At 46.0% G+C, this 13,968-nt stretch overlaps 1 protein-coding gene across 7 annotated transcripts in view; it reads left to right on the forward strand.

The window, feature by feature from the left end:
- Positions 1 to 3,049: 3,049 nt before the first annotated feature.
- Positions 3,050 to 13,968, forward strand: part of SPTAN1 (spectrin alpha, non-erythrocytic 1) — a 97,418-nt gene continuing 86,499 nt past the window's right edge. For all 7 annotated transcript variants that reach the window (XM_053282664.1, XM_053282667.1, XM_053282665.1 and 4 more), the window contains exon 1: positions 3,050 to 3,191. The gene's annotated coding sequence lies outside the window, so the exon portion shown is untranslated. The remainder of the gene's footprint in view (positions 3,192 to 13,968) is intronic.

Raw genomic sequence — 13,968 nt, forward strand, 5'->3', positions numbered from 1 at the left:
GGGCTCTGTATTTTGGAGTGCGGAATTTGGCCTTAATGCCTTGAGAGATATTTGGTTGGGGTGGTTTTTTATTTTATTTTTTCCCCAAGGATGAGGTCAGTTTGCTGTTACAGCATCTGTATGCATTTGGGGTCAAAATACAAAGTATTTTGTTTTATTTGTCATGAAAAGGTGGGGCATTGCCTTCTCCATTAATGTACTCCAGAAATAACTGGCCACTATATTGGGGAACAAAAAGATGGTCTGTATTTTCCTGTTCTTTGGAACTATGCAATGGAAGCCCTTGATTTGGTTTTAAATTGAACCATCTGTATATGTACAGATAGGTTTTGATCACTGAAGGGAGTGTGAGTGGTCAGGTTCTCCTTGGCAGAAGTTGTATGAATGTTGACTGCCATTTTTGCTCATTAAATGCAAGCTTGCTTTTTATATCAGCCCATGAGAGAGAATTCTGTGTGCACCACAAAGCCAGATTCTGGGGGTGCATCATGAAGCTGTCTTCAAGGATTATTAAAATGAAATTTTTTAAACTTTCAAGTGAATTGTGGGTTTGTGTGTTTTTTGTCCTGTGGATGTCTGTTTTCAGAGTAGAGTGCTAGATGTTCTCAGTTGCATTTGTAAAAGTTGTACTTTTTTTCCCCCAGAAGGAAAGGGGAGAGGCAGTTAAGGCGTGGGTGGAAATTTAAAATCAGACCCCTTATGGCAGGGGTGGGCTTAATAAAGGATCTGAGATCTGAAAAATTTGAAGTCTAATTGAATTAATCTTGTGGTGGTTGTGTATTTAAGTGTGCAAATTTCCCTCAAACAGCAAAATTTGATGTGTCATGTTTGGAAATGACTTTGTAGTCCAGAATGTGCCAGATCAGAGCAGTGCATAGTCTCTTTACTACCCTCTTCCAATACAGGCTACAGGAGGAAAGAGAAATACGTTACCCTCCTATTCAGCAATCTAATTTCTATGCACATTTCTTGCTCATAGCCAGTGATGTGCAGAGCTGGATGCTCCCACACCTATAGAAATCAAGTCTTAACTCATCATAGGATTTGCAGCCTTAATTCAGTTCTGCAGCTGAGTGTAGTATTGGAATATTCCACATAAGTCTCTGTAAGCACTTAAATGTATTGAAAGGATGCTGCAGAGTATTTTGTGCTGACTCCCATGCCAAGCACAATGCAGCACCGGGAAATATTTTGCATGCAAGACCTGTTCCAGCCCCGGCAGCTCTGAGTCACGCTCTTTCCAGAGAATTCAGGTCCCCTGATTGCACTGCAGTGGGAACCACAGCGCGCTCTCTTCGCCTTTTAATATCTTTCGCACTCTGCAAAGCAAATGAAATGGAAAGTAGAGGGCCTTTGATGATGAACCACTGGATAGGCTCTGCTCCTAACGCTGCACCCGTGTATCCCATCCCACCTCAATTGACAGACCAGCTCCTCTGAGCCTTGAACAGGAACTATTTAATTACCTCCATTGAACAGGGTTGTGTAGAGTGATAGAGATCTGAGACCGGCCAGTAATAGACACTTTCCTGCCCATGCTAATTGAGAAATGCAGAAATGTACTTTGGGAATTAACTCATTTTGTATAGCTTATTATTATCTGGTCCATTTTGTGCCACAAACTAAGCCCACTTGAACTTGGGCGGCAAGGAGCCATTTTTTTTTTTTTTTAAAGTTTTTTGATTATATTTATATAAACTGCTTTGGGAACTTCTGTGGCAAAGCTCTATATAAATATTTGTCATATTGGTGAAAATTGCACAGGTGTATGCTCTAAACTGTTGCTCTACAATCTTGTGCACATTTACTTACAAATAAATCCCATAATGTCAGTGGGACAGCTTCCTTTTTAATGATGTATTAAATATACACCAAGGTGTTGTACACATGAAACTGCCTATTCCTAACTCAAAAACTATAAAGTAGATTGATTCAAAAATCAGAAGGCACATTTATAATAACTTGAAGATCATAGCATTGCCGAGGAGACATCCTGATTACAACTATTCCAGTATAATTTTTTAAAAATCAAATTTGGATAATTCCTTATCCTCTGGATCCTTTCTTTCCATTCCTGAACTTAACTCGATGAGTATGCTTTACAAAATGTAACTTATCCCCTACTCTGGTTCCTCAAATAAAGGTTGATGTGTTAAGATTTTTCTGGTGGCTCTCTATCCTAGCTGTCACAGTTTTGATCCTCATAATTTGCTGCTATTTCAGCAGTTAAACTGAGCATAAATTTAGTAGCAAGATGTGTATTGAGCATCCTGTAATTCCTGCTGTAGCTCTTGACATTTTCCTCCCTTGGGAGTTACTTCTGAGTAAACCTGCAAAGGATCAGGCTGTGTAAAAAGATCAACAGCAAACTGTTCTGTAAATTCCGAACATTTAAGAGGTTTTTTTTATTTTTAATTGCTGTATACTTGAACTCCTTGAATTGTTACAGAAATGTATGTACTGTAGTGAAATAGCTCCTTCATCCGAATGCACGCAGCTTGAAGCTCCAGCAGGACTTACTGTCAGGCAGATGTGTATAGGATGGCAAAGTGTCTGATTAAATGTGGGTTCAACGGTTAAATGTACTCCGGACTTAGCTATAACTTATTCTTAGCTATAACTCTGTCCCATTCAATGTACTGCAATTTAATTTAATTATAAAGATCCCTTTACCTTTTAAGGTCGTCTTATTGTGAAAACCCACTGCTCTTCCACCTAAATGATCCATATTTAAATAGGTGTCTGTCGAGGGCTTAAACAGAAAACTTGTTTTCAAAATAAAGGGATTCACCTCTGCAGTGCTTCAAAAAAATCTCTTCGTCTTCCCTCGGCTCTCTTCGGAGTCATTCGGCCCACATCGGCTTTTGCACCGAAGCAGTTCGCTTCTTTCCGTTGCTAGACAGAGGGCGGAGCTAAAGCCCGGCGCACGCTCGTAAGGCTGGTATTTGGTAGGGCGAGGCTGTCTCCCCACCCCCACCCCGCCTTTCGCCTCGGCCATTTCCGTCAGCGCTCGAGCAGCCTCCTGGTTCTGCGGCGGTGACGTCACCGGCCAGCCAGCTTATAAATAGGGGCGTTGGCGCGAGCGACGAACAGTCGGTGTCTGAGGGGAAAAGAGGCGGAAGTGCGGCTTGGGGAGGAGCAAAGCACAGTTGGCTTGGAAGAAAAAGCGGGGGTGCCCTCGTATAGACCCGGTGAGAAGGAGGCCGGGGGCGCGGGGTTGGGTGGAGGCCCTTAAGGTGGCCGTCTTATCTAGGCCGCGGGTGGGGGGCGGGAAGGGACCGCGGTGGTGAGGTGAGCGCTTAAGTAGGTGGGTCGTGAGCGCGCCCTCTAGAGGCGCTGGTGGGCAGCACAGCCTCTGCGCCCACCTGGGTAAGGCAGACGAGAGTGATGGTTTGGAGGTTTCCCTTGCAGGTGGGCTGCGGTTATATATGCCGCGGGTGGAATCGGGGCGATTGCCATGCTTTACCTGGGAGTAAACCCTATTCAGCTCCGTTTCCGAGCCCCCCATGCAGTGAATCGGGGCTGCAACAGCTGCGATCCTGAATGCACGTTTTATTGGGGAAAACGCGCCATAGTCTGCAGTGGGGCTTCTTTCTGACGAAGCAGGCGTAGGATTGGGACTGCCCAATGTAATCTTGAACGTGCACTTACCTGAGAGTAAGCCCTGCCGAAGTCACTGAGGTGTACTTCCAAACAAAGGCATAGGGGCAGCGTGTAGGTTTAAGTTGGTCATCACTAAGCACCGTTGAAATAAAGGAGGCGAGTTAGTCATGACTAAGTGAAGCCCCATTGATTTCAGCAGGACTTAGTCGTGACTAAGTAAGCCTGGATCCTGCCTTTAGAGTTGAGTAGCGTGGCTGCAATCCTTTTAGGAGATATTTTATTGAAATACATACTTCTGTGACAGTGAGGGGTGAAGAAACATGCAATCCAAATTTTAAAAAATACACCCATCATCTTATCTCTGTGGTCCATATGCAAAAGGAGAGTGGATGGAGGCAATTTTCTGTCTATTCACGTTTGTGTTTAGACTTCATACTAAAGAGCACTGAGATGAAACTAAATAAAAAGCAGCCCAGGAGATGATTGGTTTGTTTTGAGGTTTTTCAATGCATTCACATGTTGATTACATACATGGCTACTTCCAAAGTAGGAAGTGTTCTGCAGTCTTCCCTACTAATGTCCATGTGTGAATTCACTTCAATGTATGTAACTTGAAAACATGTACATCTGTATTGTTATTCCTATGGCTTATTGCCAACGCAAAATTGAATAAAAATTAGAGACCCGAACACTGCCTAGATTTATCAGGCAGTATATAAATAAAATAAAATCAAATCCTGGTTTCCATTCCGGCCAGGTGACAGTCCCAAATATAACAAACAGATGCTGTAGGACAGTCACTTTCCCACATGATTTGTGTCTGGGAAAGATCTCTAGCACCTGAATCCTTTTTAAAAAAATAAATGATGATGCTGTTTAAGAATTCTGAATATTTTTTTCACCCCTGTTTGAACACCTACCCAATTGCTTCACCCATGTCACACGCGCCAAGGTACATTTGAAGTTCATTCAGGGTTACCAGTAGGATTCCTTGTCACCACCTGCAGGGAGCTCTGTCATTTTTTAGCTCTGCTTTGGATTATTGGGATCTGTCAGTGCTTGTGTACAAATCTACAGGAAGGGGCCCTGTGCCTTGTTGCAAGTGTCAAATTATTTTTTATATTGCTAAATGCATTGGGAGATTTGTCGGTAGCTATCACACTGAACTGTCAGATCTGTTTTTCTTCTTAGAAAAAAAAAAATCCTAGCATAGTAATGCCCATTCTGTGTGGTCTTGAATGTGGTGATGGTGATCCATGTTAGTCACTATCAATACAAAGTGAGGGGGTGGTAGTTATTCTAGGTTAATCTGAGGGTGATACTCAGTACTTGTCCTTAATAAGAGGTAATCTACCCATGAGGGGTAGTTGCCTCGCACCCTGTCGCTATCATGGCAGCAGTACTCTTACAAGTATTCACACATTTAGTGACACATTGCTCCCTATCTACCATCTAATGAGCCTTTCGCAGCAATGCTTCCAGTCCAAATCCTGATTCACTCATCTTGGCTGTGTAAAAGGGGATGAGGGTGGAGGAGATCTGGGTGGGGTGGCTGTTGTTGCATTGCTTTCCTGCCCCGCTGGACTGGTTGTTCCTTCCGCCCTTGGAAGGGGTGGTGGAACCGACATTGTATGTGAGTGGGGGGAGGGCTGGGATGAGAGAGAAGAGAAGGATCCGCCCTATCTAGCAGCAGCAGCCGCACCGAGAATTTCATTGAGCCTTTGATGAAGTTTGCTTGCCAAAGAAACACTGACAGCAAGCCCCCAGCCCCTTAAAAAAGAAGGCAGGAGAATATGGTTCGTGTCCCCCCCTCCCACCCCCCAAGCAGGCTTGAATCCCACCTGATTTGGAGCGGAGGGTGTGGGATCGAACATGGAAGACACTGAGCATAACCTACATTTTGCAGCAATGGCTTCCCTGTACGTTCACATTCTCAGTCCTATGCAAGGTCAGGAGACAGAATGTGTGTGAGGAACAGAATGTGTGATTTCTCCATGGATTCCCGGTGAAGCAGATTTCCACTGCTGTGCTTAAATCAGTGGGGGGATGTCTTTTAAAATGGGCTACCTAGCAAAGGACTGAGCTCATTGTGCAGTTGGTTTTTCAATTTAAAAAGCACAAGCATTACTTAAAACAATGGAATCTCTTTCCAAGCAGAGGACTTGTCACATTTTTGAGAAACCTTTTGGAGAGAGAGGCAGGGCCATTCTAAGATCAACAGCCCTTTGTCCTTTTTTTCCTGTGTCACTACATAATCACGGAATATGGTTGAAACTGGGATCAAGTTCCTTTATGATCTCCCATTCGGAAGCATGTACAGTGCCGAATAAGCTAGCAGTTTATTGATGCTTTAGTTGCATTCATACTTGTGTTAATATTCAAAGTATACACTGGCCATTTGGGTAGCCGTGTGGATCTTGCAGCTTCTATGCAAGTCATTTTTTTAATGCTTAGATGTCACAAACTATATTTCTATCCATTCCTGTCCCCTCGCCCTTTAAACATGAAAGACTATCGAGCTCTTTTCAGTATGATCTTCATTAAGCTTTGGATGCTGCTGCTGAGATGGGCAATGCTATAATTTCAGACAGACACATTTGTGTAGTAGATCTGTGTGTCTTTTGAGAAATGTATATCCTGCATGAAACACATTCATTAAAATACACTGTTTACAGGAGAGCACCAGAAGATTCTAGGCAGTGTTTGCTTTGGAATGAAATATTTAGGTGAAAATAGATTTTTTCCTGCCATTTTAAATTAGTTTTTTTTTTTTTAAAAAAAGCAGGCTAGCAAATCAACTGCCCTGTAATATTTTCACTGAGTGTTTTTTTAATACAGTAGTAAGGCACTAATTAACAAATGGCTTGGAAACAGGGGAAAGGAACATTTCTGCAGTATTGGCAAAAAGCCATCTGTACATTAACAGAAACTATGGACTGAGAGGGAACTAAAATTGAACAGATGAAAATGTAGCACTTGCAGAGGAATGGTTTTATTCTTTAAAGTTGGTCTCCATCGTAGTGAAATTAAAAAAACCAAAACACCTCACTTGGTAATTACCAGCTTTCAGCGGCTTTTATTGAAGTTCATGATCTCTCTTGTCAATTTCCCTGTGAAATCGCCTAACCTCTCCAAAAAATGACTTGTGTTTTGCCCTTTTAGAAGGTTGTGGTGTTAGTTTGGGAAGGAGAAGCATTCTTTCTCTGAGTCCACTAGCGCATTGCATTCGAAGCGGAAGCCTTTTTTTTTGCTCTCAATAGCCGTAATGTGTTCCGCATCTTTGGAATTGGCCCTGAGATAACAGGGTGGAGCCGACTGCAGATGGTATGAGGTCGATTGCCAAGTACAGTGCAGTTCCAGGGCCCTGTGGCCGGTCAAGGATCAAGCACAGCAGCACACCACCACCTCGCTAGCATAAATGCTTTCTGGTGGATCAAGCCATGGGAGGAGAGCTGGTCTTGTGGGAGCAAAGCAGGAATTGTCTTCTTTGCTAAGCAGGATCCACCCTGGTTGCATTTGGATGGGAAACTATATGTGTAAGCACTGTAACATATTCCCTTTCTGAGAAGAGCACCTGCCTGCTTGCATGCAGAAGGTCCCAGATTCCCTCCCTAGCAGCATCTTCAAGATGGGGTAGAGAGAGACTCCTGCCTGCAACCTTGGAGTAGCTGCTGCCAGTCTGGGTAGATAGTACTGAGCTAGATGGACCAAGGGCCTGACTCGGTATAAGGCCGCTTCCGATGTTACTATATTATGCTAAATATGGGTTTCCTTGAGGAAGGAGACAAAAAGATGCTTGCAGTGCTTCATTCGCATGCAGCAACACGAACTCTTTCCTAGCTCTTACTCCGCTTTCTGAACAGCCATCCACTCTCAGATAGTTTTTCATCATCTGCTTATTGGTAGGGATTTTGCACCATGGGACCTTTTAACATTTTGGTGTTTGCATCCAGGATTTTTACATGTTCCCCTTGAGTTGAGTCCACCCTAAACACGGTGGGGCTTTGTACTCGGGAGGACTCAGACCTCGACTGTGTGTTAAGTTTTGAAAGACAGACACGATCCGCTAGCCGAGTAAATCCCTAGTGCTTTTTCATTATGCTTCAGCACTTTAAGTTTGACCTGGATATAAATGCATATATGAATAGCTGGGGAAATGCTTCCTGCAGATAAGAAGGGTTATTGTGACCAAATTTGCATTTGTCCAGAGTTGGACTTGGCTTAGCTTTGAAGCGAGTGAACTGTTATCTTGGTCTACTCCTCCCTTTTAGACTCTGCATTCCATCGTCATGCTGTCATCATTTCGCAAAGTCAGAGTCCAGGTATTTTGCAACATGCATGTGATAACAGAACCTCCATGCTTTGCCTTTTGCAGTGGTGAGACATTGGTACTGCATTTCTGTAAGCTCTGTGTGGGGGTCCCTGGGACAAAACCAAATCATCTAATAAGACTAATAATTGTGACTTTGGTAGGGGGTGTGAAATTGGGATTTCACCCCACCCCCATCCCGCTCTGGTGCATGGTGTGTGATCAGTGTGCATTTTAGAAATAATGATTTTATTCTTCTTCTTCTGAGCAGCATGGTACTCTGTTACTCTTCTAGTGTGGATTTTATTTTCAGAATGATTCAGCCCTTTCAAAATATTGGAAATATGGCAATCCCATCCCAGATTCTCCCCCAACATACTGCCGTGCTTTGTGTCCACACTTAATTTGATTTAAACTCACTATTTTGGATTGTCGTTGCTGTGTGGTTGCAGCAGAAGATATGCTGGGTGTTCTGTGGTAAAGGGAAGTACATCTTGTATACAGAAGTTGTGTCAAGAAAGGAGAATAAAACCACTCTAATTCCAAGATAAAGTGCATTTCTTTCCGTATTGGCACAGGACAGTGCTAGCAAGACAGTGCTCTGGATCATAGGTCTGGGAGTTTAGGGATTGATGACACCAAGAGTCTATGGATTCTAAATTCTGCCTTTCTGGAGGTTTTTAAAAGATGCTGTGCAGTTCCAAGATCATTGATTTTTCTCTGAATGTGTCATTGCAGAATGCAGTCCCTGCTAGGGTCTGCATTGGCACAAAATGGCAAAGCGTGAACAAGTCGTACATAATCAAAGTTACTGACTAATCATTTGGTCAAATATGGCTGTTTTAAGAAAATCATCCTAGTGTGTTTTTGTTTAAGACTCGGCGAGCTGCAAAGCTTTCCTTCTGTCCTCCTTGAAACGCCACAATGGCACCAGTATGCTACATGAAGATGGTGACTGAGTTCAGTATAAGCATTTATTGTGTGTCGGCCAGTTCATTTTGTACTTGTGGCGTCTTGCCTCTAAAGAATACAGACACTCCTTCCTCCTGAGTGAGTCTGAATGTTGCATCTCCGGTCCGTCCCCGGGCAAAACGGCCACAGTACATGCATGTGAAAAGGTCATATTTTAAAAGGACAAAAGCTGAGTGTCCGAGGGCTTTGTACTTGGCTAGTCTGTTTCCCTTGGCACACTGCAGAGGTTTCCAAGAGAGGCTGGCCTTCCTTCGTGCCGAGACCGTAGACTATTAAAGCAGGCATACCACACTCAGCTGACAGGTTCTGTTTCTTAGGTCCAAGGAGAAGCTGAAAAGGCTCCGAAACAATGTTAGAGGTGTGTTTAAAAAGCCATCAAAGGTGACCATTTTACTCACACTTACCTGGGAGTCGGCCCCATTGAACACAGTTGGGCTGACTTCTTAAGAATTTAGGACTGTTCTGTAGGCAAGTGAGACATGAAATAGAGGTGACTGACTGCATCGGCTTCAGCGTTGCCACCTGGGTTTTACCAGGGGCATCTTTACGGGGTGGCCCATAGGGCACTGAATGGCACAATGGGGAAGTAACTTGCCCAGGGAGCAAGAGGTTGCTGGTTCGAATCTCCGCAGGTGTGTTCCCCAGACTATGGGAAACACCTATATCAGGCAGCAATTATAGAGGAAGATACTGAAAGGCATCATTTTATTTATTTATTTATTTATTTAATTAGAAACATTTATTATACCGCCCACTCTGAAGACTCCGGGCGGTGCACAAAAACATGCAAAACAAGGCAACATTAAAAATTACATTCTCAATTGAAAACGAACGTAACAAACAAAAAACCAAATAGGTAAACTACAGGGCAAAAGCCGGGCGAAAAAGAAAAGTCTTCAATAGAGATTTGAAGGTCAGTAAGGAAGGGGCTAGACGAATCTGACATCTCACATGGTGCGGGAGATGGCCATGGTCAACCCCTCCTGGATTCAAGCCACAAGGCTCTGTGGTCGCCACGAGTCGCCACCGACTCGGGGGCACAACTTTCCTTTGCATAGGGCACAGGCCCCCATCAGCCCCCTCCATGACCTCTCCCAGGAAGGAAGTGTGGCAGCGGAGACACCTGCACAGTTTGTAGGAGAGAGCTCCTGGCCTCACCTGACTCTCTGCTGCTTTTGCTTTCAGAGGTGCTGTATTATAATATTAGAGACTTTAAAAACATGTGTAATTATTCTCGACTGAGCTTAATTCTCAAAGGAGGGGCTGTGATCTTTGAAATCCCGAGCAGATCTTTTAAGCCTCTAGGCCCCAGATCTTTTAAGTACCTAGCACTGCCCTGACGTCTGCAGGAAGAATTGCCTCCAGCACCCCAGAATCCACTCGGTCCTATCCCTCCTTGCCCTCCTCCTTCCTTAAAAGCGGGATTTTTTTTTTCCTTTTACCCCTGAATCTGGCAGTTCAGTGTTAGCGGGCTTGGCACCCAAGCACAAGGTGTGGTTTTGGCCCTCAGGGTCAGGTAACAGGTTGAGATGGCTCCTTGCTTTCCGGAGGATTGTGATGGTGCAGAAAGAGAAAATCTGGACCCCTGCCTTACTGTTCCAGGATAGTTAAGCAGTTGTCTGTCTTTGCAGGACGTGTTAACTTTCAACTAGCAAGATGCCTGCCATTATGACGGGTGGGATGAATGGAGAAAAAGGCCTTGAAATTGCCGGGAGAAACCCCCCCCCCCCCCCTTGGTGGGGTACAGTCTTGTCTCTGGGAGCTTTGCTTAAACCAGGACCGAGCAACTTCAGCCCTCCAGCGGTCATTGGACTCCCACACCCATCTCCCCCCGCCAGAGCGGACAACAGTCAGGGTTGATGGGAGTGCTGGTTCAGCAGCAGCCAGAGGCCGCAGTTCTGCAGCCCTGGTTTAAAAGGGTTGGCTATTGTGTCACACCCTGAAGTTCGCAGCGGCATGTTTGATTTCTATTTAATTTGCACACTTGCACGTCTGACTTGTGCGTGGGGGGACCTTGTACTGCCGTGCCAACAGCCAAACTTAAATCCCAGATTTGATGATGGGGAATAAGGACTACTTGACACTAGGGATGTGCATGAACTAGTTCGTGCACTCCCGGGAGACAGTGGGGAGGCTTCCTTTAAAGGGCAGCGAGGGTGCCCTTACCTGTCCCACCGCGTCTCCCGGCACTCTCCCCCAAAACCACCCTCCCTGCCCCTTAAGGGAACCCCCCGCCTCCGAATCGGCTCAAACACCTGACCGTTGAGCCGGTTCATGCCCATCCCTATTTGACACCCGTGTTCCCAGTAACCAGGGATTCCCAGGTGGTGTTGACGACAACTCTCAATATCCCCGGCCAAAGGCCACGGCAGCAGGGGATGATGGGAGCTGTAGTCGACAACATCTGGGAATCCTTGTTGCAGGGAAGACTGAGAGACTTCTGTGTAAAGTAGGACGAGGATGTATACCATCCTGTGTTGCAGGGGAGTCACAGCAGGAGAGAGGGCATGCCCTCAACTCCTGCTGTAGGCTTCCAGTGGCATCTGGTGGGCCACGGTGGGAAACAGGATGCTGGACTAGATGGGCTTCCTTGGGCCTGATCCAGCAGGGCTGTTCTTCTGTTCTTACGTAACGTGCCTCTGTTTTGCAGCAAACACGCACGTACCACATACCTGCACCACCCCCAGTAAAAGAGATGCTTGTGTGTCTAACGCCAGTGGCCATGTATTATTTATACAGCACCTTCCATATGGATAGGTTCCATCCCAAAGAGCCTGTCATCCGACTGGTTTTTTCCTTACACAGAGGTCTGTGGTGGTGATGGGGATTCAAATCCTATTTAATGTACCCATTTATATTGGCTTTTCCATAATGCAGGGTTTCCCGAATGTGGGTCCCCGGATGACATTGGACTCCAGCTCCCAAAGGCCCTTGTGGCTGGGGATGATGGGAGTTGTAGTCCAGCATCATCTGGGGACCCACATGGCGAATGGTGTTGTTGACATCACAGTTGTTGCATTGCAGAGTCTAAAAATATCTGGCGTTCAGCATTCTCAGTGAGATGCCTGGCATTCTGTTTTGAATTATTGCTTCTCTGGGGCTTGGCGTACAAGTTTGGTTTTTTAAATTGAAGGGGGGTTGAACTGCGAATCTCCATACATTTTCTGCCAGCTCCACACTTCCGCATTTCCTCTGTTCTCCACCTCAAACCACAAAGAATGCGTGTCACGAAGGGAGGCTCACCTTGCGCCCACACGGCTGTCTTTTTTGGTGCCAGGTGAAGAGCCCTTGATCCTCCCCAGCTTTTTCTGGATGCATTTTAAAGCGCGGTTCAAGTGCTCCGAGCTATTGTAGTGCTGCTCTTAAATTGCGGCTGTGTTTGCATGAGAAGGCTGGCGTTGAGTTTTCACTCTCAATGCCTCGTAAACAGAACAGCGGCCTAAAAATAGCCCAAACTCAACCGAAATTCACAAAGGAACCAGAGTCCTCTTAGCTCTTAGTCCCTCCGGAAGCATCCCCGTTTCAAAGATTTGATTCCACAGCGCCCAGAATCCCACGGCTTCTGGAACTGCCTGCCCTGCACGGGAGACCCCGTTTCTCTTCCCTTCCCAGCACCATCCCTGCGGGGAAAACCACCTAGTGGATGCAGCTTCCCTCCACCGCCTGGAACCTTCTGTAGTGTTTGACCTTATCAGCACAGTGCAGATTGTGCTGGGAGGGGCGGCTGCTCCGTGCGCTCCACCAGTGTCTGGCAGTCAGCAGTAATGCCTGGAATGTGACGGTGTCCGTGAGCGCAGGGGGCCCCCAGCGACAAAGCCTGTTCTTTCCATGCTGAGCGGCATCCACTTTTTGTATGTTGGAAGAGAGCTGGTTTTGTAGCCAGCATGGCTTGTCCCCTTAGCTAAGCAAGGTCTGCCCTGGTTGCAGATGAATGGGAGACTAGAAGTGTGAGCTCTGGAAGAGATTCCCCATTAAAGCCGCTTTGGGAAGAGCATCTAGGTTCCCAGTCCCCTCCCTGGCTTCTCCAAGATAGGACTGTGAGAGACTCCTGCCTGCAACCTTGGAGAAGCCGCTGCCAGTCTGTGTAGACAATTCTGAGCGAGATGGACCAAGGGTCTGACTCAGTATATGGCAGCTTCCGATGTTCCTGTGTTATGTTAAGATCAGTTCAGGTTGCTGGGATATCCTTCCCTAGTTTGCACCACTGCTGATGCTTTCACATAAGAAGCTGCCATACACAGAGTCAAACCATTAGCCCATCTAGCTCAGTATTGTCTGCACCAGGGGTAAACAACCTTGGCTCCCCAGCTCTTGTTGACCTACAATGCCCATCATCCCCAGCAACGACACCTTGTGGCTGGGGCTGAAGGGAGTTGTAGGTGGCGAGCCAGCAGCTAGAGAGCCAAAGTTGCCTACTGCTGGTCTGCCCTGGCTGGCAGCAGCTTCTCCAAGGCTTCAGGCAGGAGCCAGAGATTGAACCCGGGACCTTCTGCATGCAAAGCAGGCGCTCTACTGCCGAGCTATGGAAGCTGCCTTAGACAGAGTCAGACTCTTGGTCCGTCTAGCTCAGTGTTGTCTACACTGACTGGCAGCAGCTCTCCAAGGTTTCAGGCAGGGGTCTCCGAGGTGTCGACTACAACTCACATCATCCCCTGCTACTGTGGCCTTGGGCAGGGTGTGATGGGAGCTGTAGAAAACATCACCTGGGAATCCCTGTTACCGGGAGCCCTGGTGTCAAATACCGTATGCTACGGACTATAAGACGCTACGGACTATAAGACGCACCTTAATTTTAATCCAGTTTTTCAGAGTTTTAACATATTAAACTGTTAAAACATATAAGACGCTCCTGAATTTTGGCGGATATTTTTCGAGGAAAAAAGTGAGTCTTATAGTCCATAAAATACGGTAGTCCTTATTCCGCATTGTCAGATCTCCTCTCTTAGCCTTCCACTGAGCTACGGCCCCATTCCCTAACAGATAGGAAGCTGCTTCCTACTGAGTCAGACCCTTGGTCCATCTAGCTCAGTGTTGTCTACACTGACTGGCAGCAGCTCTCCCAGGTTTCAGGCAGGAGTCTCTCC

The sequence above is a fragment of the Hemicordylus capensis genome, chromosome 17 (genome assembly GCF_027244095.1).
Source record: "Hemicordylus capensis ecotype Gifberg chromosome 17, rHemCap1.1.pri, whole genome shotgun sequence".
NCBI classification, from domain to species: Eukaryota; Metazoa; Chordata; class Lepidosauria; order Squamata; family Cordylidae; genus Hemicordylus; species Hemicordylus capensis.